The sequence below is a fragment of the Carlito syrichta genome, unplaced genomic scaffold, assembly GCF_000164805.1.
Source record: "Carlito syrichta isolate Samal-C Ts95f unplaced genomic scaffold, Tarsius_syrichta-2.0.1 Scaffold287726, whole genome shotgun sequence".
NCBI lineage: Eukaryota > Metazoa > Chordata > Mammalia > Primates > Tarsiidae > Carlito > Carlito syrichta.
The window spans coordinates 13,550-24,173 of NW_007231822.1; the positions used below are offsets into that span (position 1 = coordinate 13,550).

General features: G+C 42.4%; 1 pseudogene; it reads right to left on the reverse strand.

Annotated features, from left to right (window-relative positions):
• Positions 1 to 227: 227 nt before the first annotated feature.
• On the reverse strand, positions 228 to 402 carry LOC103254986 (annotated as a pseudogene).
• Positions 403 to 10,624: the final 10,222 nt, after the last annotated feature.

Sequence of the window (10,624 nt, forward strand, 5' to 3'; positions counted from 1 at the left end):
CTGCATCACCAGGGTGAGCAACATGCAGGTGGGCGGTTTCAGGGAGGTTTAATGCCACAAGCACAGAGACACGGACATCAAGCAGTTTCCAGAAACCCTGGACATCCTGTCATCCTGTGGGATCCCATGGAATCTGTCCAGAGGCTGGGGCTGTTCCAGGCATGGCAGGCGAAGATGGGGGAGTCAACGCCATCAGAAACTGGTGGATGGACCTGTGCGGCTACCTCTCAGTCATCCCTCTTGAAATTGCCATTGATGTAGGGCACCCAGTCTAGGTCCAACCTCCAGTCAGTAGCCCACACCAACCCCACGGCGCCCACTGCACCCCACATGCTGGCCATGGGGATCCATCCAGTTCTTGGCCAGCTAGCGGTACCGCAGGCCCAGGAATTTGGTCAGCATCAAGGTGGCATCCACACCCTCAGGGTAACCCTGTCCTGTTGGGCTGGCCGCCGGTGGATTTATTAAGTGGTACTATTTGGGTCCTTTCTCTTCCTACCTTGTGTAATTGCTTTACCAGTGAATTTTATGATTTCAGGTGTTTTCAAGATGCTAAATGCCATCCTTTTGCTTCCAGGCTTAGGACTTTTTTGAGCAGTTTTATAGGGCTAATCTGGCTGAAATGAATTTCCTCAGCATTTGTTTGTCTGGGTATAACTTTATAACTACTTTATTTACATAGAATACTTTTGCTGGATGCAGTATTCTTCATGGCTTTTTTTTTTTAATTTTAGTGTTTTGAATATATTATCCCATTCTCTTTTGGTCTGTAAGGTTTCTGCTGAGAAATCCCCTCTAAGTCTGTTGGAGTTTTCTTTAAAGGTGATTAGATGCTTTTCTTGTGCTATTTGGAATTTTCTCCTTTTACTTTGGACAGCCTGATTACATGCCATGGGAAAAATCATTTTGCACTGTATCTGCCTGGGGATCAATGATACTCCTGCATTTGAATGTCTAAATATATTGCTAGACATGGAAAATTTGTATCTATATTTTGTTAAATATGTTTTCCAATCTTTTTTTTGTTTCTTTGCCCTCAAGGATAGTGATGATTTATAAACTTTCTTGCTCTATGCTGTCCAAAATGTCATGACAGCTTTGCTCATTCTTGTGATTATTTTTCAAAAATTTGATCTGACTAGATTATTTTAAAAGACCTCTTTTTAAGTTCTGAGATTCTTTCTTTTGCCAAATCTTGTCTGTTGTGGGTGCTTTCAAAGGTATTTTATATTCCCTTCAAAGAATCCTTCACTTCCAGAATCCCTATTCAGTTGTTTTCTAAAATATTGATCTCTTTGGTAAATTTCTCATTCATATTCTGAATTGTATTTTAGATTTCTTTGTATGTATTTTTTCAGTATTCTCACTGTATCTCAGAGTTTCTTTAAAATCAATATTTTGGATTCTTTATCTGGAATTTCAATTTTTTTAAAGATCTGTTGGAGAATTATTGTGTTACTTTGGAGGTATCATATTTCTTCATTTTTTTCATGTTTTCTGTGTCTTTACATTGATATATGTGCATCTGGCATAACAGTTGCTTCTTATTTCTGAATTTGCTTTCACAGGGGAGTACTTTCCTGAAGATGTATCCAAGGTGTTGGCTGGGTAAGATGTTGGTATTGGCTTTATTCTGAGTCCTTGCAGTAATCTATGACTTATTTGGCTGCAAAAGCATTAGTGGTATCTGTGATTTTCTATGTGGATTAGGGTACAGTTATTAGTGGAGACTGTGATAAAGTTGGGCTGGGAACTAAGATGCCAGGTGAGTCATTCTCAGGCTCCACTAGTGGCAGTGATGAGCTAAGCATGACATTGTGCTAGGGCAGTGCACACTGGCACCTGTGTTGGCAGTTACCATTGGGTTGATCTTTGGGTCTCCAGGTGGCTTGATCAAATGTCAGTAGTGGTAGCAAGGGACCGGGCAGGTGGGCAGGTTTTCAGTCTCCTGGAGAGCCAGAGCTGCATGGGTGACGGGAACAGCAATGAAAGGGCAATTCTCTGACTTTCCAGCAGGGTGAATTATGTTGGTGGTGGCTGAAATGGGCTGGAAAGCCAGTCTCCAGTCCTGCAGGTGAGGCTTGCAGGTAGGTGCCACTTGAGGGGGTAGCAGCCAGGAGTTTAGGCCCAACCTCAGGCTCCCTAGTGGAACTCAAGGTACTCAAGGAGTGGATTGGGTTGGGCAATCCCCCAGGGCCCCAGGCTACATGTGGTTTCAGAGGGGAAGATGAAGCCAAGTTTGGTGAACTTGTGCTCCGGCCCTCAGTGGTAACAGTAGGTATCAGCCATGGTGGGTGAGGTAGAGCAGTCCTCAGGCCCCAGGCAGAGAGTGCTCCAGTGAGAGGCAGTAGCAGCCATGCTTAGTCTCTACCACTGGAGAAGATGGGGCCACCCTTGGTGGATGCATTCACTTTATGTCTCAGTCTGGTGGGTGTAGCAACCTATAACCAGCTTGTGACAAATTCCCAGAGGGAATCATGCCCCACTTGCATACCCATCTGATTCAGGTGTCTCTCACTTTCTCTTGCCAGCTACTGCCACTCAGGCCTCGCTTCTTAGTTGCAGAAATGTTCCTGCTCACTGTCCTACCCAGCAGTCGCAGCCTGGGCTTCCATAAAGCACCACTGGATCCCAGGACAGCATACAGTTGCCAGAGAATAGTTTTGAAAATTGTGCCTTGTTGTAGTCATTTAGGTCTCAGAAAGTATGTGGGACCTACCACTGACCTTCCCTGGAACAGTTTCATTCAACGGACTCCCAGCAGCTTTCTGTGTTGGTTTCAGGGCTTGGGAGGGTTGAGGGGTTCTACTGTGGCCAGGATTGCACAACTCCATGGTGGGGATGTGAGCTACTAAAAGGCCCTCACCCCTTCCTCATGTCAGAGAGTTACTCCCAGATCCCAGCCCAACCAGGCTAGGGACTGCCCCTGCTGCTTTTCTATGTTTTTTTGTCCCATGTCACTTCTTTGTTAAATTCTAATGTTCTCTTTTGGATAACATATTTAATGGTTACTAGAAGCACTCGCGCACAACTCTGGATCCTCTAGGTAGAGTAGGCAAGCATGAAGTGCTTCTAGTAACCATCTTGAAGTCCTTCTGAGTCTGTACTTTTACATATATAAAGAGATATATAACACATAAATATATATACACCAACATGTAAATAAAAAGTTAAATATATGTTTAATCACTTTATATCAGACTGTTGTGGTGTTTTCAATGTATACATGAAGAAAACATAAGTAGGTAAATATATATAGATGATAGAATACATATTTATATCTGTATAAATATATAAAGACATAAATTAAATAATTATATATATATATAAAGTAAACATAACCTCCAGAAAACACATATACACACACCCAGATACATCTACATTTATACTGGCTCTCTTGCTGCCTACTGACAGTGAAGGGAGTTGTGAAAGCCATAGAAGACATTCCCTGGCACCTCCATGTAACTCTGTGCCAATGGCAAACACCAGGCTTGTGCCTTCTAGTAAGACCCAGCCCACTGTTCTTCTCATCCATGGGGAAGCTGTCCACTTCTCCCAAACATGTCAATCAGAGTGGGTGCTTTAAAAAAATGCCTAAAGCAGGTGCATACAATGGTGCACCCCTTTCAGCTGGCGGAGAAGAGGCTTTCTTCAGAGAGAAATAGAGGTCATGTCTGCACCCTCAGGATGCTCTGAAGATGGTGGGAATGTTGGTGGTGTAAGATGGTACCATGCAGGAGAAAAACCAAGCCAGGGTTCCTGTGCACTGAGGTATAATGAATGCTTATGTGTGTGTCAAAAAATGCTCCAGATGTGAAGGGGTACATCATCCTGAGTAAGTCTGCCCTGGATGATTCCAGCTGGATCTAAAGAAATCCTACAGGACAGGCATGAAGAGTTGAGGATTAAAGACACCTGAGGTCAGGTGCCTGTGGTCTCTTTCTCAACTTTGAGACACATGGAAAACAAGGGGCTGGCTTTACAGACCATTCTCCATGCCAAAGGAAGTAGCAGAGCAAGAAAACCAGAATACTGACCCTGCCTCCCCAGATGGATGGATGGTGCCTGTCACCAAACTAGGGCCCAATTTGTGTGGCAAAGTGTGTTCTTCATAGCAAATGTGAACTACACATGCACATTAAAGAAAGTTAATGAGAATAACTGAGGCCTTGGGTGAGGCATCTGACTTGAACTAGGAGCCTTGGGATCTGCCCAGTGAGAACTCTGGTTCGCTAAGGCCAGGTTGAGAAGTGCATGGCCGAGTATACCAAAAGGAAGATATCGTTTTTGTTGTTAGAAACTCAGGGACAAGGCAATCAGATAAGACTTGAATGGGGGAATGCTGATATCATCAGGTCTTATAAACTTGTCAGCTCTGCCTGGAAACATTAAGTCAACTCTCACCACTCTCATCTAAAGCAAAAGTATGACTTCTTTGAAACACCAAGGAAACAAATGGCCCCAGCCCCAAAGCCCAGTGTGTAGCTGGACATTCACACTAAAATAGAAAGACAGCATTCAGTGGGGCCTCAGTGCTCTGGAATTGCTGCTTTCAAGAAGCCATGTAGCACAGGCTGTCAGTCTGGAATGTTTCATGCCTGCAGGGAACAAGCAAAATCCTTACTAGAAAATATCTAGATACAAATATAATGTGTATATTTTTAAATATATAAAGAAAAATGTGGCATATATAAATCTACCCATCAATTCATAAATTAAGAGAAAGTGAAATATAAATATTTGCAGAAATAAATCTGTAGTACTATGATCCGTGATGGTGTGTTTTCACACATGCAAGACAAAAATTGCACACAAAATCAAGAAAATTTCAAAATGTTCATGGAAAGTGCAATTAAAAGATAAAAATACATACTTTATTTCTCAACATAAGCTCCATCAAGTTTAAGATGGTTTTATAAGTGATGATACCAGCCACTTAGTCCACCTCTAAAGAACTAAATGTTTTGGGAATTTACCCAGGTCTATGCAGTCCTTTTTACATTATTAACTGAAGAAAAATGAGTGCCCTTTACAGGCTTTTTTAAGATTAGGAAACAAAAAGTTGTCAGAAGGAGCCAAACAGGACTGTGAAGTAGATGCTTAATAATTTCCCACCAAAACTCTCACAATGACTCTTTGATGAACAGAATAAGCAGGAATCTGTCATGGGGGAGAAGGGCTTTCTGGTAAATCTTTTCTGGTATTTTTCTGCTAAACTTTGAATTACTTTCTCCAAATTCGCCTATAATAAGCAGAAGCTGTTGTTCTTTGGCCCTCCAGAAATCAACAAGCCAAATGCCTTGAGCATCCCAAAACTGTTACTATGACCTTTGCCCTTGGCCAGTCTGCTTTTGTTTGACTGTACTGCATCCACCTCTTGGTGGCAGTTGTTTTGACTGTGCTTTGTTTTCAGGGTTGTACTGGAAAATCCATGTTTTATTTTATGCTACAATTCTTCAAAGGAAAGTTTCAAAATCTTGATCCCACTTGTTGAAAGTTTCCATTGAAAGCTCTACTCCTGTCTTTAGCTGATCTGGGCATAATAGTTTTGGTACTGATTGAGTGGAAAGCTTACTCAACTTTAATTTTGTAGTCAAAATTGAACTAGTTAAGATGTTTATAGTGTTGGCTATCGTTTGTGCTGTTAGTCACTGGTCCTCTTCAATTAGAGCACAAAAAGATAATTTATTTTCCTCACAAATTGATGAGAAAGGCCTTCCACTGCAGGCTTTCTCTTCACCATCACTTAATTCATTCTTAAAATAAGATATCCATTTATTAACTGCTGTTTTCTCTTGGGCATTGTTCCAATAAACTTTTCTTTTTTTTTTTTTTGAGTTAGTTTAACTCTGTCACCCAGACTGAAGTACAGTGGCCACTTCCGGCCACTGCAGCCTTGACCTGCTGGGCTGTGGCGATCCTTCCACCTTAACCTTCTAAGTAGCTGAAACTACAGTCATGCGCTATTATGCACAACTAATTTTTGATTTGTTGTAGAGATGAGGTCTTACGAAGTTTCCCAGGTGCAACTCGAACCCGTGGGCTCAGGCAATTCACTCATCTCGGTCTTCCAAAGTGCTGGGATTGCAGGCTGAGCTATCGAGTCCAGCCAATAAACTTTTCTTCAAGCATCAGTATTTCACTATTCTTCCACTGAAACTTTATCACAAATTTGATATTTGTTCTTGCTTCAATTTTAGCAGAATTCATGATGCCCTTTAAGAGGCTTTTTTCAAACTGATATCTTATCTTTCTTGATGTCTCAAACTATATCCTGTTCAGACATGTTACATAAAGTTAGTACAAGTTAATTTTGCTGGAAAAATTTTTTGAAATCCATTTGTGGATTTTTCATAATATGCATCTTTCATAAACTTTTTCAAAACCCCATATGTGTGTACACACAAAAATATCAGGGGTGTCAAAAATGTATTTTAGGAGATATTATCTATATATTACATTTTGAAATTGAATTGAATTACAGTTGCAATGTGTAGTATGATTTGTGCTCAAAAGATGGGGTTAGTCAAATGAATGTTAGCGTCACTATGATACAGGCAAGACAATAAAAACATGGTGGAAGCATGGTTGCTGTGTGAGGAACACAAAACCATTTTAGAGTAGCATTTGAAATTTAAGAACATTGTGAAAGTACAATGACAATGGAGGCATGAGTATGCAAAAGAAGCTCTAACACACCTAACGACTGCATGCACTCATGATAAATTGAGATGCATGGTACAGTGTGTGATATGTACTGAGGAAGATCTGGGAGGCCTTACACAGCAACAAGACCTGCAGTAGTTCACCTTGATCAAAAGTATCTTGACACTGATGGTAACCACTTTAAGCACCTCTTGTAATTACAGAAATCAAACATGACTGTATCATCTTTTGTTATCAGTATATATTGAGTACTACAATTTTAATACAGTTTTTTTCTTTCTTAAAATGTGTACATTTTTGGCAACCTTTGTATCATTGTAAATTTAGAAACACGTGAATATACCAATAAACATATATATTTATAAACCTATAGGTAATACATAAATGTGTACCTAAACATTTAAATGCATATAATATAGAAATCTGTGTGTATATTTCTGCCACTATGGTGTACTTTATGCATACAGGATAGAAGCAAACACACAGACACACTCATATGTGAGGAAAGAGCCCCTAAAATGGGAATTTATTTCTAAAACATTGTTTATTCTTACATGTTTAAACTTCAGTCATCTCCAAAGTACTTTCTGTTTGATGCAATACACTTATTGAGATGCCTTTTTTGTGTGTGTGTTGGAGTCTCACTCCATCACTCAGGCTGGAGTGCAGTGGCATGCTCATGGCCACCCCAGTGTCAACCCACTGGGCTCTGGTGATCCTTCCACCTCAGCCTTCCAAGTAGTGGGAACTATAGGCATGTGCTAGTTTTTACTTATTTATTGTAGAGATGCGGTCTCACCAAGTTGCCCAGGCTGGTCTTGAACCCAGGGGCTCATGCAATCCACTTACCTCAGCCTCCCAAAGTGCTGGGATTACAGGCTGAGCCATGCAGAGAGATGCTTTTTTCACTGCTCCAAACAGTTTTTGAATGAATCACTTTTTATGCTTTTTGTACTTCTGCCATTTTTTTGATGGTTTGTTTATTTGACCTCTTCTATATTGGCAGTGTTTTTCTCTGAAGATTTTTTTCATCTGGGGAACCAAACAAAAAATTGCTTGGGTGAGATCAGGTGAATAGGGAGGGTAGGGCATAGGAGTCATACCATTTTTGTTTAAAAACTGTTGAACACTCAGTGTGGGGTGGGCAAGTGCACTCCTAAATCACCCATCATGTAATAGGCAAATGCATTGAAAGAATCTCCAAAAAAATTCACTGCAATGGAACGCAACCTCTCACAATACCACCAGCTGGTACACTGATGCCAATGGGTTCCTAGAACACTGTCCTAGTGTGGGAAGTCTGTGCTACAAGGAACCCACCCTCCAAAAGATAATTCTGTTTTACTGGGGGGTCCCCCTCATATATATATGCATATATGCATATGTACATTTAAATAGTTATATTTATTAATATATAACATGGATAGATACATGAGGGCACTGTTAAATTGAACAAAGTTTGTCCTAAAACTGCCTCAATGATATGAATTTTTCAGTCAACCTGGGCTTCGAGAGTGTCAGCTTAATGGGTCAGCCAGCCAAGCCCTAGAAAGGGTCATCTGGAGGGACTGGTAAGCCTAGCCCGGGAAGTGTCGGTTCTGATGGGCTGACAAGCCAAACCCTGAGAGTATTGCTGGTTCAGTAGGCTGGCAAACCTAGTCCCCGGAGTGTCTCAGCTTCGGAGTCTCACCTTCTTTCAGCAGCTTTCCTGGTTCAGCTGGCTCCATTGGCTGACAAGTCAGCCCCTGGGATGCATGGCTCTTTGGTTCTGATGACCTTCTGCAGCTCTTCAGGTCACAGCTTTTCAGGGTCAAAGTTCTTGTCTCATGCCCAGGAAGAATGAGGGACATGAACAACTGGAAAGTGAGAAAGCAGGGTTTATTGAGAGGACAGAAAAGCTCCCACATTGGGAGGGGATCCGAAGGGGTTGTCTGTTTGGGGGTCGAAAACTGGTGTTTTGTTTTGTTTTGCTTTGAGTTAAAGTCCCAATGTGTCGCCCAGACTGGAGTGCAGTGGCTGCTCCCGGCCACCACAGCCTCGAGCTGCTGGGCTGCAGCAATCCTTCCGCCTCAGCCTTCCAAGTAGCTGGAACTACAGGCATGCACTACCATGCTCGGCTGATTTTTGATTTATTGTAGAGATGAGGTCTCACCAAGTTGCCCAGGCGGGTCTCAAACCTGTGGGCTCAGGCAATCCACTCACCTCAGCCTCCCAAAGCGGGGATTACAGGCTGAGCCACTGAGCCTGGCCTCAGAAGTGAGTTCTTAACCTCTAACTTGAGAGGTTTGCAGGGAACTGATTTACCAACTGATGAGAGGCCTCCTGGAAGTTTGCTACATTGTTACCAGAGGACCCACTGTTACCAGAGCACCTGCCTGTTGGTCTGCCTAGTTTCTCTAGCTATCTGCTGTCTCATCAATACACATTTTAAGTTTGACCTAGAGAGATTTCTGTGCACAGTGAACTGTAACATAACATGTGCAAACAATCTGTAACCTGCCCTAAGTCTATATGCTTGCAACACATAACTGAGCCTCAACTAGTCACAGGCTGAAAGCTTCCAGAACAAGACTTTACATAGCAGGTGCTAGGTGTTACCTGTTAGACTATTTGTGCACAATGCTCCCTCACTCTGCCTGTGGATAGAATCTTCACACAGGGTGGTGGGTGGAGCATGCTGAACCTTTCTGGGTACAGACTACTGCTTGATTCCTAAATTGTTTTCTTTTTGCTAAAATAAACTCTGCTAAATTTAATTTGTGTAAAGTTTTTCTTTTAACTGATTAGTGTCAGAAGTATGATCTGAAGAAATAATAGAACTCTCATTAGCTCTCAGGGGCATGGCATGACCAGGTGAAGTTGCCCATGGGGCCTGTCAGTCTCTCACAGCAGCTAGGGTCATGGGTAAGTTCTCATTTACATTTTGAAGTTCCAAGGATTTGTGTTTTGAACTACATTTGTTTGGGTATTATTTTTTAAATCTAGACTGAGTTCATAAGTTGTTTCTGAAATAATAAATACAGCCAAATAAGATATTTAAACTAAATTTGTTGTCTTTTGACAGTTATGGCAAATCAGATGGGGCCAAATTCCCAAGAACCCCTGAGTAATGCAGGAAAGGCCTGACCGACCCCTTGAGAGAGCATCTTCCTTCTGAGGGTAGTGAGTAAGCTCCTCTCAGGTCAAGCTGCTATTTTTGTATTGAGTCCTCATATAGTTGACTTTAGAATTCAGGGTTTTGTGCTGTGAGAGGGTGCATGGCCTTGGGATGGGTGCCGAGGGTCAGTTGTGCTGTAAGAGGGCACATGGGTGCCAAGGGTCAGATGTGCTGTCAGAGGGTATGTGATCTTTTGGAGTCGAGTCTGGTCAGGGTGGTTAATGCAGGGTCTTGGGGAGGAAAGAATGGCTAAGTCTTAGGCTATCAGTGCAAAGTAAGCAGGATAACTAAGAGGCTCTTGCTTTTTCAGGGAGTGTCCAGGGGTTGAGGTGGAAATCCTTACCCAGGTGCAGAGGAAGGCTCTGTGGGAGGCTTCCACATGGACAAGCCCAAGAGGGCCATCAGGGACCTCAGTGTGTTTACCATGCATGCAGACAGGACACATTCCAGTATGTAGCTGGAGATGTTGTGTCCCTGTATGCCTGAAGGTCATTAGCCTTGGTGGCCTCCCTGTTCCTCCACTAGCTGCATCTTTTAACCATCCCCAAAGAAGGGGTTCACAGTTCCCATGATGTGACCATAGCACAGGCTGTTGACCAAAAGGCGCATCTCAGCAGCTGTGGCTCTGAGGGCTCAGCCTGATCCCTGCACTAGAACGAGTCAGGACCAATGTGATTGAGTTTGTAAACTGGTGGTCACCCAAGGCAGTGGACCTCAGAACCACATGGTGACACTTCACCTTGGTCATCAAGGGAGAGTGAGGGTTAATGTTAATAGAGCAAGGCTCACTCTAGCCTTCAA